At 43.5% G+C, this 25,938-nt stretch overlaps 1 protein-coding gene across 8 annotated transcripts in view; it reads left to right on the plus strand.

Moving 5' to 3' along the window:
• PTPRK (protein tyrosine phosphatase receptor type K) overlaps positions 1-25,938 on the plus strand; it is a 1,183,996-nt gene that overhangs the window by 749,645 nt on the left and 408,413 nt on the right. The window lies entirely within an intron of this gene.

Genomic DNA, 25,938 nt, shown 5'->3' on the forward strand with positions numbered 1-25,938 from the left:
AAAAAGTAGTCCACGATCCGACAGAAAACAGCGAGCCTCGCATGTTTTCTTTACTTGGTCGCTGCGCTCGAGGAGGGCTAACCACCGGAAAAGACATGACGTGTGCATGCCTTCCACTAATGAAAGCAAGCAGATTTTACTAGGCAAGCCCACAAACCAATGAAACACACTGACGTGACGTCAACACGGCTCCGAGCCCTTTTCTAGTAACTAAAGCGTCTTGCTGCGATACGCATGCGCGAGTGCATGCAACGCAGCCTCGACCCTAAAAACAAAACCAACCTGATAAAGTAGGCTCTTTAGTCAAACTACTGCAAAAATGTAAAAATGATACAGGCAGCACGAGCGTGGGGATATGAGAGGAAAGCAGCGCAGAATAAAAGACCAAGAAAACACATGCACTCTCACAGACTGCTCAGAAAAAAATATATATTTTCCTGATGTGTGCCATTGAAGGATATGTGTTATCTGATCAAAAGTATGGTAAAGAAAACTATGCTTCAGGGAGAGACGGATGCATGAAGAGGAAAGAATGCCATTGAATAACAAGCAGGCAAATGAGATATGATGAACAACCTAACCAATGATCAGCAGTCAGCCGAACCAGTGTCCAAGCTAAATACTGATATTGTACGCATTAGTTCTTTGCCAAAATATGTCCATAGAAGTGACCTAAAACCTATACAGTTAAAAAAACACACACTTAAAACTGAGTTCTGGCTCAAACATGCAAAACTACTGATGTTTCCATTTTCGTAATGTAGTGAACACAATTTAGGCTAAAACTCATTATCTGCCATATTTAACTCTTGCTTGACTGTCTTTCTTTTAATACCATTGGCAGTGGATGTTTTGTTCTTGGCAGGCGACCTGAATTATCAGCCCTTGAAAAATCTACTCGCCCACTTGCTATGGCAAGTCACATTTTACCTACTCACCCCTTCTGGTGAGTTGACAATAGCAGGTGTTCTGTTCAGCCAGGAAGTGAAGGAGAAATAAAGACCCCTGTAAATCTTGTACTTACATTTGCTCTCTGTTCAGAGACTGAGGTCAAAAGTCAGTTTATTTTCTTACAACTACTTTTCCTTCTGAATGCAGAGTTGCAGGATTCTGTAAGGTAAACTGTCTGACCTGCGGGTGAAATGAAAGGCTGTAGGGACTCGGGTTTTTCCTAGCGCACAACATATAAATAACTAATTCAACTGTAAAAACATTTCTAAATATATTTCAGTAATGTGAAAGCTCATTTTTCTACTTGCGTATTAGATTTTTTTTTTATGGGTTGAAAACACTTTACTTGGTGATATGCAAATGACATATGTTTTCTGAACCCCAATTTTCACAGAGTATTGTTAATACACTATATTATTATATCAGTAAAGCTGCCAGCTAGTGGGAAGGTTTTTGGGCATTTCTTGGAAATTTACTGTCTGTAAATGACAGTGTGCTACCACATCATGCTTTAGTAATGCTTTTATTAAAAAGTGAGTGTTTAAACAAGTTGAGAAGCATTCCTGCCCTGACTGCAATGTTATTAGTAAACTAAGAGGCAAGTCATGGATCATGTGTACCCTATATGTTGCCTACATTCTTATTACACATGTGCAAATGTTTAGTCTATTTAATCAAACAAAATAGGTTTTCTTTGTACAGCAGAATTGCTGAACACATATTTGAAGGTGCACGCGTTTGAGAATGAAGAAAAAGGCCACTGTAAAACAAAATGTTGTCTAGGATCACACAATTTGAAACCAGTTTACAGGTCAAGTACATTACAGTTAGATCGAGTAGATTATTCAAGTTACTTGACCTGCAGATCTAGTAGCATCTTTAGGATTTTTTAAAGCCTGGTTATGGAAGTCGTTTTCAATTGCATACTATAACTGGCGTGTTTAATCTTTGAAGCAGTTAAAGAACTCAACTTTGCTTTCTGATAAATGAAAAAGGATAAATAGAATTACACCAAATTCGGCAGAAAGTTAGAACTTTACTCAGAAAGCAAGGTTGTATTATTTGCTGTAAATCTGTTTAGCGGTTTTCAAGAAATCTGGATGTAAAGAGGCGCACTGGTGTCCATGAACGGGTTAATCTCCTGAAAAAGTTAATATCTGGATCGTTATGTACTGCAAGGCACCCACAGTATCAAAAATTAAAAAACAAAATACTCGTATCCTATTGGCTGAGGGAGCCTAGTCTTCCCGTGATCTGATTAGCTATCTTCAAAAGCTCAACAAAATGTTGTGGCAATGCTGAATTTTTCACAGCCTCTGTGACTTCAGTGATGTAAAACTGGTGGCAGAGCTTCATGAATGGAACACTTACCATCACAAGACTTAAATTACATTAAACCTACAAAGGGGAGTTCCGCCACAAAATGAGATAAGAAAATAGAGATCACATTTATGGGAACACTTGATTGCCTTCTGGTGCCCGGTGGATACTTATTATTTACTTAATAAGTTACCTCATCCAGAAAATGGAATGTGTCAATGCCTTGCCCTGCTCCCTTTCTAGCCTGGATCCACATGGTATCACCCACAAAACGGTGATGTAATAATGACATTTGAAAAGTCTCCTTTGTGACATATCCTGTGTATAAAAGGCTGGCAAGCAGGGACTCTAGCTTGGAGAGGCCACTGCCTGCAGCAGGAGCTTGGATAAAGAGGCCAAACGACAACTGGGCTGACCAGAACCCACAAAAGAGGAACAGCACGTCAGGGGGTAGGAGCAAGGGAACAAATGTGAGTGAGTAAACAAAATGAAAATTAACCTGAAAATCAAATTGAAAACTGATCTGAAAACCAAACTGACAACTGACTGGCAAATCCACATCTGCCCTACACAGTAAAATATATATCCAACCTACAACTGAAGAGGCTAAGAAACCACGTACAGGGTTCCATTTGTTGTTGTTCACTGAGTTGGAGGACAATGGTGTAATGTAATTTCTGAAGTCATGTTTAAGTTTTTGCCTCTGTGTGGCAGAGCAGCAGCCAATTGAGCTAAAGGCTATTGTGAATGAGCAGAAAATGGGGTTTCTTTGCCACTATGCATGCTGAAGAACCCATTGCTGGCTGAGCTGAAACAAGCATTTGCAATGCAATGGATCTCACATTTACTCCAGTTAGAGCTACTGGCGTTGTAAATTCCTAATAGGACTTTTCTTGCCACATTAATTGAAAATGAAAAGTATAACATTAGTTGGCATAAGCAAGCCGATTCAAAGTGGCATGAGCGCGAAGGAGAGACAAAAGAAAAATAAGTCAGCTCAGTCAAACATATCGGCAATCGTGCAGTAATCCACATGACAGGATCAGTCTGCAAGGCAGTAAAAAAACCTCCCCAAGGAAGGACAGACGTAAAGCATTGAAGGGCAAGCCTACGAACGAGTGAAAGTGATGGGCGTGAGGTGGACTTGGTGAAAAACCCACAATATTTACCACAAGTCAAAGCGCTTGTGCGTTCGACCTATAAAGCATCCTTATGCTCACCCAGGATGTCCTGCTACTGATGTATGCCTCTCCCTATATTCAAATTAGCAGTGTTTCGGGTCCATATACATGTTCTCACAATCCCTCACCCCACGGTCGCTGTTTGCTGTGTTAGAAGGGACTACTTTACAAGCATTATGCTGCTGACATTGAGGTGCTGCTTCAAAGTGCGGTGAGGGGGGCCAGTGTGGTCCGTTTGACAGAGCATTGTGTAGAGGTAACATCTGAAGCAGCGGACTCAAGGCGCCTTTACTGCTTTTTAGGTTGAGCATAGCAGCATGCAAGCGCTGCTTTTCTGACATGTTGGTATGTATCTGGGCTTTTAACCACGCCCACCTCAAGCCCATCACTACAGCTGATTCGTGGGCTTCCCCTTCAAAAATCCTTTGACATTGGTAAATGGTTTGCGTTGGTCCCTCCTTGAGGATGTTTTGTTAACGCCTTTGCCATCGCCCCTGTTACATGGCTAAATGCACTTTTGACGAAATGTTTGTGTGCGAGCAAACTTTTTCCTTCTGTGTATCTCTTCACGCCGATGCTCATGGCGTCCGTGGTGCTGTGAATCGGCTTATGTCAATCGTTTTACTTTTAATTTTCAATTTACGTGGAAAGAAAAGTCCGGTTAGGAGTTTACCACACTAACTCGAGCAAATGCGAGACCCATTGCATTGCAAATGCTTGTTTTTATTGGCAGCACGTAATCCAGGCCAGTCTGCCTGGCCCACAGAAGAGAAGGGGAAAGCGATGAGAGGTCAGTAAAAGGTTCTGGGGGAGGCGGACAGGCGTGTTGAGACTCTAACCTAGCTGGGGCCTAGTGGCGCAGTGTTCCTTTTACCAGCGGTCCCTGTATCCACATGTTTCTAATACTCTACCCCTGCATGGCTTTTGCCTTCCGTTGTTGGTTGTGAACTGGGTATAGTGAAAGATGTCATTCATGAGTGTTATCTTAGTGGACTCTTCCACCCAGAGTGAACAGAGCTACACATTTCATGTTGGGAAGAGCAGGGCCTGAGGCTCTTGTGCTCTTTGTTTCTTAGAGAACAACCAGGTCCGAAGATAGAGCAGGAGAAAACATGAATTCTCATTTGTGCCGGGCATAGCCAGTTGCAATTCGAGACACTCCTGGGACATCATGGAGGACTAAGCAGTCCCTAATAAAGCCACAGCATGGGCGACCGCACTACAGCTTGTTGGTACATCTCCAAACCTGCTTAAGGTACTACAATTTCGGCCACTTCCCGAATATATTCTGTGTCGCATTGGAATAATACGGGCATTATTCGGCTACAGTTTGGAAGTTCCCTATACACAACTATCCTTTTTGCACTTTACCATTCAAAACCTTTTTACCTAGCCTGTAAAATATTAGCTTTTAAGTTTTATGGGGAGGGGGTTGAACAAGGTAAAACCTGTTGCATTTGTAAATGCTTGTTTCATTTTGTGAGATTTTCTGTCGCCTCCAGGTCATGGTGAGCATTTTGATTGTTTCAGAGTTGCGATGCTTTTCTTTCGCTGGCAGATAATTTTGATTGATTTTGTATTTTTCTTTTATTGAGACAATTGGGGGGATCTGTCAGGCACTGTTAATTGAGCCATGCCTTTTCAGCGATAACTTTTTTGTGAGAACTAATATGTTATTTTGTAAGAATTGCTAAATTGCCAATGGCCCTTGGACGGACTTTCCTTTTGTCGATGGTTCGATGTATGTCCACAGCACTGAACTCGTAAGAGACACGGGCTTTGCAAGTGTTGCTGTTGGGACTTCTGCTTTGTTGAGAGCTTTTTCACAACAATTGAATTCTTCAGAAGGCAGCCTCCTTTCCTCAGAGCGAGTTTGCTTGCTCAGTTTCATGTGCGTGCACAAATGACCTAAACACCAGACATGTTTGCTCATTTCCCCGGGTAGCATCACGGCGCCTGTTTGTTGTGCCTCTCTCCCGGCAGTCGATTAAATGGGTTGATTCAGGTTCATTTCATAGTTGGTTTCGCGTAGTCTGTCCACCTGTCAGGTAAAGTGGCACTCTGCATTGGCAAGTTAGTGGCGCCCACACCTGACAGGGAACAATACGTATTATTTCTGCAACAGCCCCAATTTCCCGGTGGGCTTCGATCGGCATTTGTACTCAGTTTCTTTGAATAATCGCGACCATGTATAGATGTCCTGGGAGTTTTCGAGATTACTTTATCTCGTTTTTACTTTGCTTTCCCCGTCTTGTTGAATGCCGTTTGGTGTGCTGATTCATGTTGTGCCGGAGCAGAGAGGGGCTTTATTTATCTTGTACTGCGGCCTTAGAGAGATCACGCTTTATAATCATGCTGGCGTTTTCACTCCGTGTCGGCCATATATCTTCTTTTAATTTAAACTCTGAAAAATGTACTAGGATCTCTGCCGCTTAGCTGCCGGAATCAATAGAATTTATTATCAAGGGATGTCTAATCTGTGAAGCTAATGCCAGACTTCACAGCTATTGATTGCATGTGAGGGATACACAAACTGTTAATCACGGACAGCGGCGGTAGAGTAAACAGGGCATCAAAGGCAGCCCACAGCTGATTGTCAGTGGTTGTAATTCCTCCCTTTATGACGCTACCGAGTCGAGTCTGCCAGGAAATTCCAGGCAATGTGTGCCACAAAGTAAGATATGAAAAGTGAAATCCTGCAGATTAGATAGGTCTGCATCCTTCACGTGGCGCGGCTGGATGAATAGCTCACTTGCAGCAAATCATTTTGCAGTCACTTGATCTATAATTATGCACAGCCAAGCTTTGCTTCCCTCTACATAATGAGGAAATGAGGCGAAGGTTGAATTTCAAAGAGGACTTGAACCTTTCAGTGACTGGGAATGATTTCTGCTATTCACCCCTTTTGTCTCAAACACAAATACTCCTGTAGCTTTGGCTAAAACGTCTATAAATGTACGTGCAGTGAGCCCCGTTGAAGCAGGAGTACAGGCAAGTTATGAAGGGCAGTCTAGCGAATCAGCTTGGTATGCTGTCCCTAAGGACTCTGCCTTGTGTCGTGGTACAAAGAACACTTGGGCCTTGGTCAGTTGCTGGAACTAGAGGTATGTCGCCCAGTGACATAAGGTCGCTACACTGCTCCCTTTAATCTCTCTGTAATTGAAATTGGCTGATGGCTACTGAGGGGTCGGAGAGAGGCTGTCTTACAGGACTGGAACATTTATACTAAGATGGGTCATTAGATTTCGGCCATGTTGTTGTTTCTTGTCAACGCTTTTTTAAGGGGACGAAAATCCATGAATCCTGGCACGTGGCCTAAATTACTCCATCCTTTAGCAAGCATGCCCATCTTTTGCCTTAATATAAAGACCGTTTTCATTTAAATCTGTCTCAACAAGATGTTTGCCAAGTGTTTTTGACAGAATCCTAAACTGAATGGCGTCATTGATAATACGGTCTCAGAATTAATGAACATAATCGCAAGTTATCTGTAGGAAAGCCTTCATCTCACTTAATGTATGCAGCTTTTCTGACAGTTATGAGACATACTCACCTCGCTTTACAACCCTGGTTTGCTACGGACTTTTCCTTTTTACCAAACAAATGTTGGGACAGAATTACGAATTTCTTATAACTTCTTGAGGGGTAACCATATACCCAAAGTATAGTTTTAAATATTCAGAAGCACAGTATTGAAGGAAAGAGTGTATTTATGTATTAATGAGTTGCGGTTACTTTAGAGCGCTGACATCGTTGACACGCAGAGGGCTGGGGCTCAGTAACTGGGATAGACTCCAGCCAAGACAAGCGCCTTTGAGACGTAGTCATGATTTATAAGTGATTGGACGTACACGTGGCCGGGCACACAGTCTACTTACTATACATGGACACTTGGAATGGGGTGGAAAGGCGTTATTGCTCAAAATAGAGATTCTATGTCAAGGAAGCATAATGATGATCGATATTTATGAATGTGTTAACGCGTCCTTCTATGTTAATTTATACACATCGGGACTCGTTTTAGGCCGATGAATCTTTTGACCCAGTGGTGAGACACCGTAAGACGAGATAACTGATCAATATATCAATAATATTGTCAACATATATCACCACAATATATTTTACTTTAGACATTAGTAAACCTTCGGCGCAACCATGACCTTTCAGTCATGAATAACCACACCTTACTGAAGTTTTGTGAATTTTATTCCCTATTGATTACAATCTAATAGCAAATGTATTAATCTCAAAACCAAGAAGCAAAAGAGCATAATCACAATATGTAATAATGCAAAGATCACAGACATAAGATAATAATATGAAGATGAACAAATCTAGACGCCTAAAACCTCGTATATGTTTAGTTCAGCATAGCACCACGTCAGTCATGTTAGTCACGTCAGTCAAGATGAAATGCCTCATCTAACCACAATTAGCATCAGCATGTTGGACTTCATGCAAAACAATTTAGAACATCAATTTGGAAAACATCTAACTAAGGTCTCTAATCAAAAATACACAGCAGTTGGTACCTAGAAAGAAAAGGCAAATAATTTAGTTTCAATAGCAACAACATAATTTACCCTCCTCGGAATAGGTCAGCATACAGGATCAGTCTTCGTCTTCAGGACATCAGTTAGATCGCCGTCAGTCTATCTAATCTAAGGGCAGGGGGCACTTCCCTCATAAGGAAGAAAGTGTAATGGGGCAGTCTATGGGTGAGGATGGTTTTGTCTAAGTCTCAAATCACCAAATAGAGTGACAGAGTTTCTGGATGCAATCGATATCATTCCCTACCTAATGCTCTCTAGTCTCTTGTGTCATGAGTTTTTATCCCTTTTTCGTAATACATTCCCCCAAAATTCTATTGGACAGTCACTACACCCCACTATCTGTAACCTATCAAATTATACATTAAGTAATGCATTTGTCATCCTACGATAATTTACATTCTTCTAATTGGTCTTCATAATTGACGTCTTTTGTGGCATATCTGGGGTTACTTCATTTTCTGGCACGTTCTTCGGGTCAAGAGTTCTCTTTTCCGTGGTTCAGTATCCTTGAAAGTGTCCATATTTGTTGCAAAGCGTGCAACTTCATCCTAAAGCAACTAGCATGCGGATGAGAGTATAACAGTCAATGATACAATAAGCAAAGAAAAAGAACAATGTTGGGTCATGGCCTTTTGCAAGTCAGCACACTGGAGAAACAGAAAAATATGCTTTAATATGAGAGCTACACAGCTAGTTTTCGACTCACGCAAACTTAAGGCTTATGGATTCTAATAAAATGCAATTATCGTATGTATTTATATATGCATTTAGTCATAATTCAAACAACTATTCCTTACAGTCGACATTAGTTTATGCATGTGAAAAAATTCTCCACGTTTAAAATACGTTTCGATGAATAATATTAGCGTTGTTAATATAAGCATTTCACATCTAAAATAGGTAATGTTTAAACTACGCTATCTCAAATGCAAGATGCCAATAAAGAGAGCACAAAAATGCTGTGAAACACCCCAAAAATTTGAATGGGAAATTAGCATAGAGTACCAGGAAAGAAAGCAAGAGCGCAAAGCATTGCAATATTTCAAGAAGAATTTTACAGAGTTGAAAGCATGGATTCCAAGCATGAATGACAATGGGGCACGGGCATTTTGACAATTTGTGCGTAAAGGGCTGTATACTAGTACAGCTGCCATGTTTGTTATTCTGTAATGTGTTTCAACTAAATTGGTGTTAGAAAACTGGGTTCGGTAGGGAGAAGGGCGAGTGTGAGCGGGCTTACAGAGCGGAGCCCTGCGGCGGCGATCTACAGTGATTATTTTACTGTGTCCGCAAGCTGATAATGTTTCAGATGTCTTCGCAGGATTGTTTTGACTTTAAATAATGCTTCTCGAGTTGGACGGGTGGGGGCTTGACTATGAACCATAGTGAACATTCCTCCTGTACTTTTTTTAGTTGTCCTTATTGGAGGGTAGAGGTCGGCGCAGTCCTGGATCGAGCAATGCCACATGTGCAGGTGAGGCCACATCCTATTTGAGAGTGCCCACGGTCATTTGCTGTAGTTACGGATACATGGTCACACACGAGGGGGCTCTTAACGCGTTCCCAAGTCCCATTCAGCCATCGCAAAAGGAGCTCCTGCTTGGAAACACACTTGTGCGAGCCCAGTTTAGTTTGCAGTTGCGCAGTTTGTACGATGGCACTGCTATTTGTAGGAAATATCAACGCATTTTGAATTTACCATAAATGTCAGTTTTTATTGAAGCAGTGGATCTAAACATCTACGGTTTGTCCTTTTAATTATCTTTGTTGTTTTACATATGATTAAATGCTGTATGGATTATAATCAATTTAACTTGGAGCTCAACGAATCACTTTAGATAAGCATCTTTGTGTTTCTGATTGTTTTGTGTTTCCCATCTCTCCACGGTAATTATTTCTGTTCTGACAACACTGGTGTAGCCTTCTTTCTGAGGGGGCAGAGGGGCAGCTAACCAGTGGAGCTTGCTTGCTGTTAACCTGTTGGCATGTTCCTTGTGTCCTTCCAGTCGGACCAACAAGCAGGTTTCACAGAAGCAAAGCAGAGATATTTGTGAGGCCCCTCTTGTCCCATCGCAAAGGGAGCTGTACCTCGGGGCTTTGACCACATCTCCGAGTGTTCACACCACTGTAGCTTGACGGTAGTTTAGGCTTCCTCAACACATCCTAACCCAACTGGACAAAGCTGTTTCATATGTTTGACATGCTGCTCCTTGAAAGGGCAGAATCCCAGCTTCTTGTGAGCAGGAATGGTGAAGTATTCACTCAGCTCACGTAAAGGCTGCACTGCTGCTTGCCCTGTTCAACCACGCGCCCTTCTCTGCTCAAAGTCCGACTGTAATAGGCCTGCTGGGTAGAGCTCCAGTAAGTTCCTTTAGTTCAAGGAAAAGAGAAGTCCTCTTGTACCTCAGGGAATGTGTGATGGAACAACTAATGCGTGAACCACGCATGCCTGAACAACGTGGTCGGAATAACAACACAGTTGTTACCACAAATGCCTTTACCCACGCATGCCTTTACAACTATTTTTCATTGTAAAAGCTAGCCTATTAAAGGCATGTGTGGGAACGGCATGTGTGGTTCTAGCATGCCACCCCCCACCTGACCGAACGCCCACAAGTACCCCACCCCTAATACTAAAACTACCCGACCCCCCCCCAATCCCCACCCCTAAAAAGAAAAGTGCCCAACACCTCCCACCCAGAGTCCTAAAACCTTCCCGACCCCTCCACCACCCTAAAAGCAACTGACACCCCCACCCCTAGAAACAGAACTACCCTGACCCCCACCCCCAAAAACAAACAAACCTTGATCCCCCCCACCCGCCCCTAAAACAGAACGATCCTGACCCCCAAAAACTAATCTACCTGACCCCCACCCCAAAAACCAAACTACCCCGATCAGCCCGCCCCTAAAAGCCAAACTACCTGACCCCCACCCCTAAAAACCACACCACCCCATCCCTAAAAACAAAACTGTCCCAACCCCACCCCGAAAAACAAAACTTCCCGACCCCTCCACCCTGCCCATAAAAATAGAACTACCCGATCTCCCTACCCAGCCTTTAAAAACAAAGCTACCCCGCCACCCCCAAAAACAAAACTACCCCACCCGCCCCTAAAAATAAAATTACCCACCCCTAAAAACAAAAGTACCCGGCCCCACCCCAATAGCAAAACTACCCTGTCACCCCACCCCCACAACAAAACTACCCCGCCCACCCCTAAAAACCAAACTACCCGATCCCCCACCCCACCACTAAAAAACAAACTATCCTGACCCCACCCTGCCCCTAAAAACAAAACTGGCCTGCCCCTACCCCCAAAAATAAAACTACCCCACCCCTAAAAACAGAACTACCCTGACCCCCGTGCCCAAAAACTAAACTACCCCGACCCCCACCCACTGCTAAAAACAGAACTACCCCAACCCCCCACTAAAAATAGAACTACCCCAACCCCCACCCCTCCCCAAGAACAAAATTACCCTCCCCCATCCCTGCCCCTAAAACCAAAACTATGCCGAACACCCCACCCCTAAAAACAAAACGACCACACCCCTAAAACCAAAACTACCCCAACCCCACCATCCCTGCCCCTAAAAACAAAACTACCCCAGCCCCCACCCCAAATCAAAAGTACCCTATCCCCCACCCATAACAGAACTACCCCCACCCCACCACTAAAAACAGAACAACCCCGACCCCTCCAGCCCTAAAAACTACCGCAACCCCCCACCCCGCCCCAAAAAAGACCCCTATGCCCCTAAAAACAGAACTACCCTATCCCCAAGCCCAAAAACCAAAACTACCCCACCCCTAAAAACAAAACAGCCCTGAACCTCCACCCCTAAAACCAATACTACGACCATTCCACCCCTAAAACGAAAACTATCCCGACCCCACCATCCCTAAAACCAAAACTACCACGACCCCACATCCCCACCCCTAAAAACAAAACTACCCCGATCCCCCACACCTAAAACCAAAACTACCCCAACCCCACCCCAAAAACAAAACTACCCCACCCCTAAAAAAAAACCTACCCTGACCTCCACCACCCCATCCCTAAAAACAAAACTACCCCCACCCCCAAAATCAAAAGTACCCCGGCCCCCACCCCTAAAAACAGAACTACGCCCACTCGGCCTCTAAAAACAGAACTACCCCGAACTCCCCAACCCACCCCTTAAAAACAGAATTACCCCAATCCCCCAACCCCAAAAACTACCCCGAATCCCTCACCCTGCCCTAAAAACAAAACTACCCCACTCCTGAAAACAAAATGACCCTGCCCACCACCCATAAAAACAAAACTACCCCGCCCGCCCACCCACCCCTTCCCCGCCCACCCACCCACCCCTACCCTAAGCCCTTAGTCCTTAGTCCACCCTCCACCCCTAAAAACTACCCCGCACCCACCCCACTGAACCTGACCGCGTACTCTCCCGATCCACTCTGCCTTAACCAGGCATGTGCGTTGTTCAGCACATGCCTGGTTAAGGCAGAGAAAAAGGCAGTCGTTCCGGCTAGCGTGGTTATGCTTGCGTTGTTCACGGCATCGTTTTTCTGGAGTCATTATTGAGGACGTTTCCGAGTGAATACATACATAAGTAATTACTTTTTTGTAGGTATAGATAGCTGACCTGATGTTACATTTTTGTGGTGCAAGAACCACGTTCTTGTGCAGGTGTCAGTTGTGTACTGTAGTGCATCATTTCCATGCAAACATAGATTTATATTTAAACCCAAACGTTACCTTGAAGTGTTTTTTCTCATCAAATATGAAACAAGTAGTTGTTTTTTCCAATTTAGCGGGCAAATGCTTAATCAGTTGGTTTTGGTTTCAACATCTACCTGGTGAAGTATTTGTCTTCATGGATTTTGTTTATGGCCCGTTTTCTTTTAAATATTAAAATAGCATTTCTTTAGAGAGTGTTGGTATGACCTTCACCTGTAACTCTGCAAAGTGTAATAGAGTTAGAGTGAAATGTGTCACCTATTAGAGGGCTCTTAACAGTGATCCTCCACGCCGCAGTGCAGATTGCCCCCTTTTTTTTTTTTTTTAAATAAAACTGTGTTATTAAAACATGTTGTGTAAATGATTTGCTCTGTGGTGTAACCTGTGAAACTGTCACTGTTTGTAATCAGAGTATTCGATCCGAATATTAACAGTTGGGTAAGAGCTGAAGTGCTTGGCTGTGAATTGAAATCATGACACACATTTTGAGAGGTTTTTTTGGTGTCCATGAAGTCTTTCCAGTCAGTTTAAGCAAAGGTACTGTGCACTCTCGGGGGAGACTATACTTGTGACCTGAGCACTACTGTAGAGGGTATTTAGTTGTGTACGTTGTTTTACAATAGGCATACTTTTTTTAATGCAGATGTAAAATGTGTAGCCATTAACTTTGTCCTGTTTGCCATGTGTTTGCTGTCGCTTGGGTTTGTCCTCCCTTCCACAGTGCCACTGACATGCAAGGAAGCAGTAAACAACAATTGTAAAATTGACTCCTGGTTTGGGGAATAGTTTCCGAGGATTCACTGGTCACACAGTGAAAGGCGTTCACAGGCACAAGAAAAAACTATGAACGCAGTCCTGTTAAACCTTGGTCGCAAACAGAAGAGCAAAAATGGACCCTTTAATCAAAACCACAACTTTCGAAATCACCTAATAGGGAATTGTCTCAAACTCTGTGTTTACATCCAACTTTTGGAAAGTTGGTCACACCACAAGTTCAGCCCCTGGCTGGGCCTTAGTCTGACATAGAGTAATAAGTGACTCATTGCTGCGATGCTGGAGTGTTGAATCTTTTACACTTTTGTACCAGTGTTTAATAGGATTGGTTATCGAATTGTATGCCACCATTAAAGGTACACATAATGCTTCCAAAGCAACGTTTGACATTGTGCTTGACATTGCTCTGTCTCACCTTATCCCTCGATATTTTGTAGCATTATGTTGGATAAGAGACTGCCACCGGAGCGGAGTTACTGGTAATTATTGGAAATAGTTGTATTTTGTAAGATTCTTAATATTTTTTGTTTGGTACGATCACTAGCCTTTACAGCAAGCTTCCAGGTCACTTCAAACTGGTGCTGGACCGGTATTTGTAACTATTTCTCTCTTTCATGTTTATGAAGATGAAAGGATCCCTAGTCCATTAGCTGGCCCTGGTGTGCACCCCCATTCCTGTACTGCACACATGCTGTTGCGTTGAGGTAGTGCACGAGGAAGCTCTAGTGGTTAAATTTAGGTTTTTTGTAAGAAACAAATGGCTCATTCTTTTCAAGCCCGTTATTTATCCTGCCGCTGTGTTAACTGCATTCCCTGTGGTGGTAACTCGATTAAATATGCATCCGGCTCTGTCCAATAAACATGGTGCGTTTAGCTGGAACGGGGTTTCTGCTGCACCTAGAAGTCATCACTGGCGATAACGTCTCGTGAGGGTGGGAGGCTGGGAACGAAAGTGCTCGTGGCCTCTCATACTCCATCCCTGCAAGAGCCGCTGTACATCTCTTCTTTCAGCTAGGGAGTTTTCCTTTCCTGTGAAATTCATCTCATTGTTTTCAATTTCACGATGACAAATGTGTGCGTTATCGCTTGGTCACAAAATCCTACATATCTGTCCTCTCATTTTAAGATGACTGGAATTGAACTTGTGCCGCGGTCTACTGTCAGGATTTCTGATGAAAGGCAGCGACAGTGTTAGTCATACCTCTGTGCCCTTGTTTTGTGCTCATCTTTGAAAATAGCCTTTTGTCACTAGCTTTTGGGATAGCTTGCTTTATTTTTGCTCTGAGTGGCAGGCAGATAATCGGTGTTATCATTAAGAGCGGGTCCTGGGGAAATGCAAGCTATTCCCTTGCGTCCTTTCATTCAGTGAACGGCTTTTGTTTCCCCACCACCTACCCCTGAGGAGCTGCGGACGATCTCAGCTAAGAAGCGCGGAACTCGGTCCCTCCTTTCGGGCGCTGCTTAGCGAGTGGGCGGGAAATCGCCCCGTTGTGGCCTTATCTCGCGCTGCTTCATAAATCATGCTGCCGGGCTCTAATGATTGGAGGTCAGTCGGGCCTCTCTCGGTGTGCCCCGTATCCGTGTATGATTAACCTTTCAAAATTGCTAAAGCTGTTATATATTTTACCTCATAAAGGAGGTTTAAATGCTTCTAATCCGTAAATTGTTTCGAGTAAGTAAATTGTTCATGTAATCCATTCTCCCGTGGTGTTCTCCACCTGGCAGTAAAATGTCTTTGGTCTTTGTCACCTACTACGGTTAACTTCGTTTTCCACAAACCTAATAAGGTCCGTCTTGGGATAAAACTAGACTTGGTTGGACTTCGCAGAGTTTCACTGCGCGGAATTCCACAGTTTTACATAAAAGCTCCGTGAGATTCCGCGGAGTTCCGTGAGCGGGTAGAATTTGGGCGCGTTCTGCTGCTCACACTGATTTTTAGCACAAGGAGCTAGTTCTCCGCTATAAAATCAACGTGAATGGCACCACATGATGCGCCAGAGGGCACTGCTTCTTTCTGCGCTTTAGTAGATTTTCTACTTCAGTGGCAGCTTTGTCAATGAGGATGGTCGACACTGTCCACACTGAAAAATGTCGCCGGGAGGCATTCTAGCGCCTGAAAATCGAGCTAAGAAACATAAATTCACACTTGCCAACCTGAAGTTTGGCAAGCCACTCGCAATAAAAACAGTCATGCTGCTGTTGGCGGAGTTTCGCCACAACTGTGCTGTCCAAGTGGAACACAGAGTGGACAAAACTACTCTAACGCTGCCGGCAGAGCACAATTTTTCACTTGCCCCTATATAAAAGACCCCTTGCCGTATAAGGATGTTGCAAATCACCGGAGAGTGCTGGCTGCCTGAAGGATGAAGATGAAAGTTGAAGGTTGACAGTTCCATTTATAAGGTCATACAGAAACCAAGGCAACATGTAATATTGTGTTTAAAGGCTGTAGGGGGCGATTTATTTCTTATTATATAGAAAAAAAAAACTTTTATAATACCCTTCATGGCCAAATATACAGCATTTTCAGCAAACACATATTTTGCAAGCATTTTTGCTTGGATGCAGAAGCTTGTTTGTTACAAACCATGTTTTTCTTGAATGTTATAACGCAGAAGCGACACTGCTTCTTGTTATTTGCCGTGTGTGTCTCTCATGCTGTGGTCTTGTAATCCTGTTGAGAGTATTGTGCATGAAGCAGCTTCTAACCGTCTACCATTGGGGCCAAAGGGTTTTCCCAACAGTAACTTACTTGTTTGTTACAACAGTGGTGCTTTACAGTTCAGCCAATGCTAGGGATGAAAACGGTATAGCTACTCTTATTTATTTTTTTGTCTTTTGGTTCGTCTTCTACACTCCACGTTCAGCTAATTGTACTCAAATCCATTTTTGTTCCTGGTGCACAACTTTGCACTGAGAGCACTGCACGCACAGCCTAAGCCTGAGGTCCCCTTGCAAGTTGTGCTGGGCTTCCTCTGATACCTCAAGGATGGTGCAGTATCCCTCCTGTACCGCATTTTGTGAGCTGCTACCCTTACTCAGCAGCACCCATTGCTGTCTGGGAACTAACGCTGCTGGTACCTCGAGCTCGCCACCTCATTAGCCTTTTTCCAAACATAGGCGCGCAACTTCCTTACACAAGAGATGATTTGTGTTGATTCCTTAACACATTCCCTCCTGCACGGCCACTCCCATAGAAAGGAAACACTGTTAAAAATACTTGTGAAACTCTGTTTTGTCTGTGCAAGCTAAGACGGGGGGGGGAGGGACATTGTTTGAGGACTGGCTCCTGAGGTAAAGTGGAGCGCTAATTGAGCTGATTGGTGTTACTCTCTCCCGACCACACACCTCGTTTCCTCACCACAGTCCGAACTGATGCGAACAGGACAGTTCCTCTCCGATCGCATTCCACTGCTAAAATAAATATGCACGTATGGGATGTTTCTAAAATGAAGTAATGGCTCCTACAGTGCGTCGCGATGATGTTCTCTGACTTGCCTTACAGAGCTGCTGACTGTCATATTTGCGCTGTTGCCTGCCGGTAGTAAAGTGAAGGCAATCACAGTACTTCCCCAGTCCCAGGATGAGCCCTGCGTGCGTGTGTATGAGGTTAGTGTTAGGTGACGTGTAAGTGAAACCCCCTCAATCGCGTGAATGAGTGGGCATTGGGCTACGGGTCCGCCCTGGTGCACCCGCTTCCTCCTTTGGTGAGGCGTCTGAACTTACTCTGGATGCATATGAAGGGTTTCCGAAGGACTGTTGCTTCCAGAATCCCCTTTTCATGCACCTTGGCAACTCTAGATGTCGTAGGTCCCAGGCTGCAGGCTCAGAGGAGGTAAAGCAGGTCGGCATAGTACACCTCCTTTGATGCAGTTTGTGGTGCAGGGATGTAGTGCATTGGAGTTTTACATCTGGTTGTACCTGAAGGAATCCTGCTAGGAAGCTACTCAGCGGTGCAGTTTTACACAAGTAATTTAGCAGCAGTGGTTCAGCAGACAGACTTAATCAAAGCTGCTAGGAGGCTAAGCACGCTTCAGTTATCATCTTTGTTTAGCATCCTCCGCGCCAAGACTGCGCATTATCCGTAGAGCTCCTCTCCTGCATGCCTTTAACAAAGGAATAAACCACTCCTTTATGCAGCACCTGTGACAAGTTTACTGGAGACGTTAAGCCTCTGTTACCTGGCAGCCATCCTTCTGGTACCGTTTAACTGGCAAGAATTAACTTGGGTGTTTAAAAGTTTGGCAAGACTTGCTTAAGTACGGTGGACTTCGGAGGTTAGCAAACTAGGCTCTCTGTGCCTTTGTGCAGCAGCACGCTCGCATTCTTTGGGGGCTTGGACAGGGCTTTAAGTGGGGTGAAACAAGTAGGGGGGTTTCTTAAAGCAGCGTGGCCTTTATAATTAAGTGCACACAAGAAACACAAACACCATTTCTGTGATTCCTGTAGTGTCAGCCGACCGGCATTTTGGTTCCTCTCTGACCTTTCTGTGATTGCATCCAAATGTATGACACATCTGACACTCAGCTAAAACCATCCAGGACCATCGGCTCTGTCAGTTGTTAGCTTTTCAAGATAAATGAGTAACAACAGTGATTTTGCTGTCAATAATTAATATGGAAAATATTTCAATTGTGAGACTAAATTGAACATTCTAGGTTTCTAGAAGGCAGTGGCATAACTCAGAATGATGCCCCCTCCCTTGCAGCATACAATGAGGTGCCCCGGAGTCTCCCAAATAGAACTTGGAATCAATGGGGTCCCATTGAAGAGCTGAGGGCCCCTCTGCACCGCAGGGGCTGCAGGAGCCTCAGTGGCCCTGTTGGAAGTGGTGTGCTCTTTATAGGTTCTCAATCATTCCTGTAATGCTCAAGCTGTGTTAGACTTGTATGCACTTTTCCTACCCCCATCTCCTCCATCTGCCTGTTTTGCAGCACATCCCTTTTGTATTCAGGACCCTCTTTTCACCCTGAACTCACTCTTCACATCTCCTTCACGTCACCACCCCAAGCACTAACTGCGGCCACTCGCGTGTAAGCACTGTATTTTATTTTACTTTCACCTCGTCAATATTTTGACAACTGGGACCTCCTTCACACACACACTTCCATAGACTCGCCATCGCAGCTGTAATTCGTGGCCATCTGCAGAGCCCTAGGGTTGGATGACAATGTATTCTGAATACCTTTTCGACCCACTGATAGGCACTGTGGGCATCTCACACTCTTTCCAGCTTCAGCTCCAAAGTGGTCAGTTGTGGCCCCTTACACATGGACTCAGTTCAGAATATGCACTTTACAAAAGTAATGTGCTACCCGAAAAATAATACACAACACGTCCTGCCAATAGCTGACACTGTTTGGGAATGGAATGTTAAGTAAAATATAAAAAGGATTACCTTAACGTTTTTTTTTTTTCATTCCTTGATCAGAAATTGATCAGTGTTTTAGCCATTGAAGCTAAAGACATACACTGGGCCCAAGAGTGACATGTTTTTCGGTTCATTAGGGTCAAGCCTACGTCACATGCGCATGCGTATCGCAGCAAGACGCTTTAGGTATTAGAAAAGGGCTCAGAGCCCTGTCAACGTCACGTCAGTGTTTTTCATTGGTTCGTGGGCTTGCCTATTAAAATCTGCTTGTTTTCATTAGTCGAAGGCATGCATACGTCATGCCTTTCCCGGTGGCTAGCCCTCCTCGAGCGCATCGACGAAGTACAGAAAACCTGCAAGGCTCGCTGTTTTCTGTCCGGCTCATGGACTACTTTTTCTCTATTTTCCTAGCGCGATTTCGCTTGGCAGAAGTCGAGCGCTTTACACAGTTAATTGCACTTTTTCGGGTTACGTACATAAATGCACTTTTGCCAATAGGTGAAAAGTCGGGTTAGGAGTTTACAACATGTTGCTCAGTTGCCCTAACATGAGCAAACGCGAGACCCTTTGCATTGCAAATGCTTGTTTTTAATTACTATCTGTTCTGAGACCCAAAGGGCCCTGGCCCACTTAATGCCCCGGGCTTGGATGTTTATGAATGTCCGTGCAACAATAAGAATTACTTGTATTTTTGTAGATAGTCTGACATTTGAAAATATGAATATGGATAGAAATCTTGAGCGTCAGTCTCTTACTGCAAATATATGGTTCATCAGTATGAAGTACAGAAAATTGTTCAAGTATTAGGGAATCAGTGTAGCTCATGTTGTGCAAAGTGATATTCATTTATGAATTTACACATCACTAATGTCAAGAAGTTTTTTTTTTTATCTCACAGGGTTGGTCCAGTTATTAATCAGAACGAAATTCTGAACCACAGGGACCTGTGTTGTGTTGGATTCTAGATAAATCTTAATGTTTTTAGAGAATACCTTCCATATGTGGGCCAATGGTGTGCTCGGTTCTCGAAAATCTCTAAGTGCAATTAAGCTATACGTTCAGATCACTGAAACAATGCTTTCTGCTCCTGTCTGAGCCCACGCTAATGTTCTTCCATATCCATACATGCAAAGTGGTTGTTTTTAGGGTGAATGCAGTTTAATTACCTAACCTAAATTAGCTTCAAGGTTGAGGTGCTTTTGTGGATGGTAAATCGGTTTGGTCTGCAGTTCTTTAACCGGAATCCATTGGCCGGTACTGTTCTTTATACTTTTCTTGTTCTTTACTGTAAAGCCGTCAATAATTTGCACTTGAAAATTGTTCTCCATTTACTTCCCAGCTTGGAGCAGCACCCGAGTCCCGACCTTGAAGTTGTACACTCTCAGATGGTTTCTGGCATCTCCAGGTTTTCTGTTGGTACAGGTTCTTGATGAAAGCCAAACTTGATTGCTAAAACAGGCTCTAGTGTGGTCTCCCACAATATATGTTGACCCGGTTTGAGAATATCGCAGCCCAGCTAAACAAAAACACAGGTGCCAACGTATTCCTTTCAAACTGGCCCTAGCCCTCTGTCAAAGAAAATGTGTGCAGCAGAAGATGAACTGCACATTCATGTGAGAGTCATATGTTATTACACGACATGTACAAAGTCAGATGCGGCATCTGAAGATCACGTCCTGGTGAATACACACTTAGAATACAAGCAGCTCAGCTACAGCACTACCTGCTAAAGCATTTACAACATCAGAATCAGTACCTGAAATTTAAACCTCAGTACAAAAAGTTTTCGGTTTACTAGTTAAACCTTATCCAGTGCTGCTGATGTTCTATTTGCCTCTTGTTAGTAAGACTCCAAGAAGCACCTGAATGTTAGAGCACTTCATGAAATAAATAATGGCGTAATGGTCAGAACTGAATGATAGGTACATTGAAGGCCTAAATAAACAACCAAACTGTACATTTTATGGGGAATATGACCTGGTGATGTGAATTAGACATTGTAAATGACATATTGGCCGACCAATATACATATTTGTTTATACTTATATCAAGCTATTGATGCTGCTTATACCTACGTCATAAACCAAATATATAAAAATGCCCAAGTTCGAGAGACATCACTTTTGAGGCAAAGAATTAGGGAGGTCATGAGGACAAAATGAGTATTGTTAATCGGGCCTACAGTGGTAGCAGAGTACCACATTCTAGACTCACTACATTTAAAGGTCTAGGTCTAGTGCTGAATGAAGAATTCGTATGTCTGCAAACATCAGGTTTTGGAACCTGGCAGTGCTGGAAGGACATAACTGAGTATACAGTGTTTGGGGAACACGAGTGAGGGCCATCACCAATCATACAGGATCAGAATGATGCACTCAGTGACCAACACACAAGCAGATAAACGGGCATGCTGTGCATTTCTCACACTGAAGGATTTTCCCACTTTCTACATCGTAAATTCAAAGGATTTAATTAGTGTCTTCACCTGGAAATAAATATAATCTGCTTTTGCCAGTCTGAAATTCCTTTCTAAAGCTGGGATCAAAATACAGATAGAGATAACACATTGTTAATATATGGAAACCACTTGACCAAGGAGGGTTTAAGCAACGACCATTGCTCTGATCGGGATTCAAGTTGAGCTAAATTTGCCTTATGCTGACAGCTTATTTGAAAGAATAGTTCATTTTATACCTGTTCACTCGAATATTTCGAAAATCACATAGTCTCATCAGGAAATGGATGGGACGAGCAAACTTGATATCTCTGTGACGTTATTCACATGTGTGGAACTGCAAACATGACCATGTAAATCCTTGTCTTCTTCTTTGGTGATAAGTGATATTTCAGTCAGCACACAGGAACCTACGGCCACCAACTTTTATTTGCAGGGGCCATGCCAGCTAACCTCACCAATCCCATCTCTTCATGTAGGCACTGTAGCAGACCCCTGCTTGGTGAGCCCAGCCTAACAAATGCTCCGACATTGCTGCTGCCACGGACCAAAAACAAAATCCACTGCACACACACTTGCAGGCGTGAGGCTTGATTCCATACTAGTCTCGAGAGCCAGACTGAGGGCCTTTAAGGAAGCTTGTAAACTCAACACGGAGTGAAAATTGAAAGATACTTTAGATTGTTCTGTGCATTGGTCTTTTCTCGATCCAGGACTGGCTGTGTACATAGGACTGGAAGATTGCATAGCTTTCTTCAGTGCTGGAAAAGGGGGTGCGAAGCTGTCTATTCATGGTTGCCTTCGGTGCTGGCAGTTTACAGCAGCTTGGTAGACTAGAAAGCTACCAGAGGGTGTGGGGGTAGATGAGGTCTGCCGTATGCCTGTGCGGCTTGAGGCGAACAGAGGTGGAGGTACACATGGATGGTAAACTGTTCATTGCTTTTAACCTGCGGGGCTGCTTGTTCTCATTGCTGCTTACAGGGGTGCCATTGGTTGTTTACATGGTGGCGTGGGCTTTTTGGAAGCTAAAAATAATTTTCAGTGTGCTAGTATCTGGATACAGTGGCTACCTTCACTGTAAATATAGAGGGGTACATTGTACTTCTCAAAGAAGGCTGCAGCCACCATCCGTCCATGTTGCAGGTGGCATTCCACAACATACCTCACAACATATTGTTCCATATTAAAAGTACTTGAAATTGTTACTTTTTTATAACATTATTACTGTGATCTTTTTTTTTTTCCTTCACTTTTTCATATTCTGTTAATATATTTTATTTAATATTATTTTTTTGTTAGGGCTGAGATTCTAGGTATTTCCCTTGAGTGGGAAGGCATTCTAAACAGTTCTTTGGGATGCCCATGGCCGCTGTATTAGCTCCTGCCTACCCTTCTGTTGGGTGTAGTGAATGTGCTAATTTTTCATTCTAATGAGATGTATAGTAGAGTTCAACCATGTTTGTAATATCCTAAATAAGACGCCTGAGGCAACCGATGTGCTGAAAAGTCACACATTACTAAATTACTAGTGTTGATCATATCCGTGGGACCTTGTCTGGTGAAGATGTTGTTCTAGGGGTGAGTTTTGGGTGCATTTTGCATCAAAAGGAAGGAGTTGTGCAGTATACTATATATACATTTCCCGTATAAGTGAGCTGAATTTCTGCATGTGTGTGTGTGCATACGTGTTGTGGCTGTGATGTGTGTGATGTTAGTACGTGAAATGAGCCTTCTCACGTGGTTCTACCAGTGAGGGTTTCCCAGGCAGTGGACCGCTGGAAGCTGAACACAATACAGACGGGTGCTGGTGGGAGATTTTTGAGTTAACTTTTTCCTTGAAGGCGGCCTGCCTAGCAGTTTGGTATCTCTACATGTCTTCCTGCGCCGCCTGGTGATCCACCTTGCAATACTGAACACACCTCAAGCTCCCTGAGCAGGGCTGCGAGCCATCCCCATAGCCTTTTATTTGAGCTCATGGGAGGCAGCCGGCGTCTTGTTAAGAGTCAAAGTTATAAAAGTATTTGAGCCCTTCAGGTTTCAGAAAACGTGCTCCTTGGAACAGGTTGGATTTAGCAGGCAGACGTTAACAAGATGAGCACTGAATCAATACAAAAAGCCGTCCTATTGTTGCGTCATAAAGTAAGGGAACAGAACCAAAGATAATTATGTAAAAAAATGTATTTTGAGTTCAAATACTAATGTTTGTGGTCTTTTTACATTGCTTTATCTAAGGTTCTGCAGAATGGACCATTACAAGTACGCACTGCAAATACAATTATTTTCTGCGTGTATAGGAAAGAATTCGAGTCAAAGAAACCCATCTCCAGAGCCAGCTAAGCTGAAAGTTGTCCAGGCCCTCTTTTCTATTATAGGGTCTCAGACGGGAACCTGCACTCTCCTGCGCCAGCAGAAGATCGCTTGACCTAGAGTAATCAGTTCAGCAGTTTGTATTAACTTTAAGTATTTAACTAGTATTTGTCACCATGGTGACAGTATTTGGTTGATCTCAATTGGAATCTGAGCATCTGGAGGCCTACTTGCACCAAACTGGATTTCACTTGCACATATAAGTGGGCCTCATACGGGTTTTTTCAACCCTTGCAGTCCCGCCTTTGGATGCAGTGTGTGGTTTCACAGCAAGATGGACCAGAGTCGCAGGTGTTCATTTTTAGTGGAAAAAATAGAGTATTCTCACATATCTCGCTTGTACCCCTGATGGGACTGGAGGTTGCCACGAGATCAAAAGTGAAACCTCTTGATGTTTTTATACACACTGATAAGCAGGGTCACTAGAATTATACGACAGGACAGGGCCAAATTATGCAGCAGGTTTGAGGAAATTTTGCTGCAAGAAAAGGCAGATTACGCAGCACATTTTGTTGTAGCATTACTTCCTCATTTGTAAACTTGTTAACACTGCCTGGGCATTGGTTGCTCCGCATTAGTACGATTTTACTACGCAAGTATAGCAGTAAGTGACGAAAAGTTGACAAGTCCATTTGTGCGAAGGTCCTTTAACTGCCCGGCAACACATGTTGCCGTACTTTTAGTAACTTTTGAACCGGTTGAGCTAGAAAGAAACTTTATTTTGTTAAAATCGTGGTAGATGATGGCTTTTGTGGCAAATCTATAATTATGTGAAAATAGCAAAACAATCGCATAATTCTAGTGGCCCTGCTAATAAAGCTCTTCATATGCATGTTATCTCCATTAGAGGACATGGGTGGAAGGGGTGAGCCCGAAACTATCACTTAAACGAAGGAGACACATTGTGGGGCCTGTTCCACTGTATCTAATGTCCCAAAGTGCTACCTAAATTGTTTAACCTAAGGGGAAACTGTATGTCACACCTGTAACATGCCTGCTGCTGTTTCTTGTTTTTGATTACAGTTTGTGTTTAAAATCAATAAAAAGAACTGTTCTAGTACTTCTGGTTATACTCGGTGAAGAAGGTCCATCCTTCAGTATCAAGGGGTAGCTCAGAGCAGGAAATGCTCCCTTGAGCTAGTGCTTCTGGTTGGGCTTCCAGAAGCATCCCTGCACCACCTGCCTGTGGCTTCGCATCGGTCAGCTGTTAGCCTGGCACCTTTAAAGTCAGATGCACTTGGAGAAAAAGTTAGTTTTGTGGCATTTAGTTTTGTGTTTGGAGGCTGTATCGCATTCATTTGCATAATATGAATTAGCATTATGTGCTTCAGCAGATCACTGCATGTGTTGCACTTTCCAAAATGGAGCGGTGTGCTTTTCTCTCTTCCCATTCCTTTCTCAGCATTTCGAAGGGGGTAATGTTGAATGGGCCAACTGTGCTTGTGGTACGCCTTTGTTCTAGAGTATACCGTTTCAGGCGATAAGCTAGGATTTGGTAGTCATGTTGCCTCTTTGCAAAAATGCGCAGCAAGCTGAGTTTTTGCAAGATTGAAGCTCTGTTCTAACCATGAATGTGAGCGGGCACTTAATACTGATTAAAGGCATTCTGACTGTGGTTGTTTTAGGGGTCACTTGAATCTCAGCACAGCCACGTAAATGAGAATGTGATCAGAACTCAATACCTGTGACACTTAATCACCAGCCAGAACAGACTACACCCTGCACATGGATCCTCATATCATGCGGGTATGTGCCCGGCTGCCGAAAGCACCACAGGACAATACTAATGCCAGAATGTCTGATGGAGAGATAAATGTAACAAAACCAGCTAAAATGAGCGGTGTCAAGATTTCCTTGAATATCTCTCTTATATTTTCCTGAGCGTAGAGAGTAATTCTGCCAAATCATTAACTCTAATTGATATCCTCGTTTCTCTGGCTTGTCAGTTTAGAGATGCAATTTGTTGCACTAGGAGACCAGTCTGTGGGCTGATAAGTCGCAGTACGCTTGCGGTGAGAGGCCGGCTGAGCAGAGGTGCCTGGGAGTTTGGGTACACGTGTTTGCGCCTGTTCAAATATGCAGGGATAATTCAATGAATGAATGCTGTTAGGAGGAACGGCAGTAACAGCATCATAGTCGGTCTCCGGCGTCTGTGGCGTTCAATCCTCCGAGTTATACTAATTCTGTGAAATATTCTTCTGTGTTAAGTTGAACTTGCAATGATCCTAGG

The sequence above is a fragment of the Pleurodeles waltl genome, chromosome 5, assembly GCF_031143425.1.
Source record: "Pleurodeles waltl isolate 20211129_DDA chromosome 5, aPleWal1.hap1.20221129, whole genome shotgun sequence".
NCBI lineage: Eukaryota > Metazoa > Chordata > Amphibia > Caudata > Salamandridae > Pleurodeles > Pleurodeles waltl.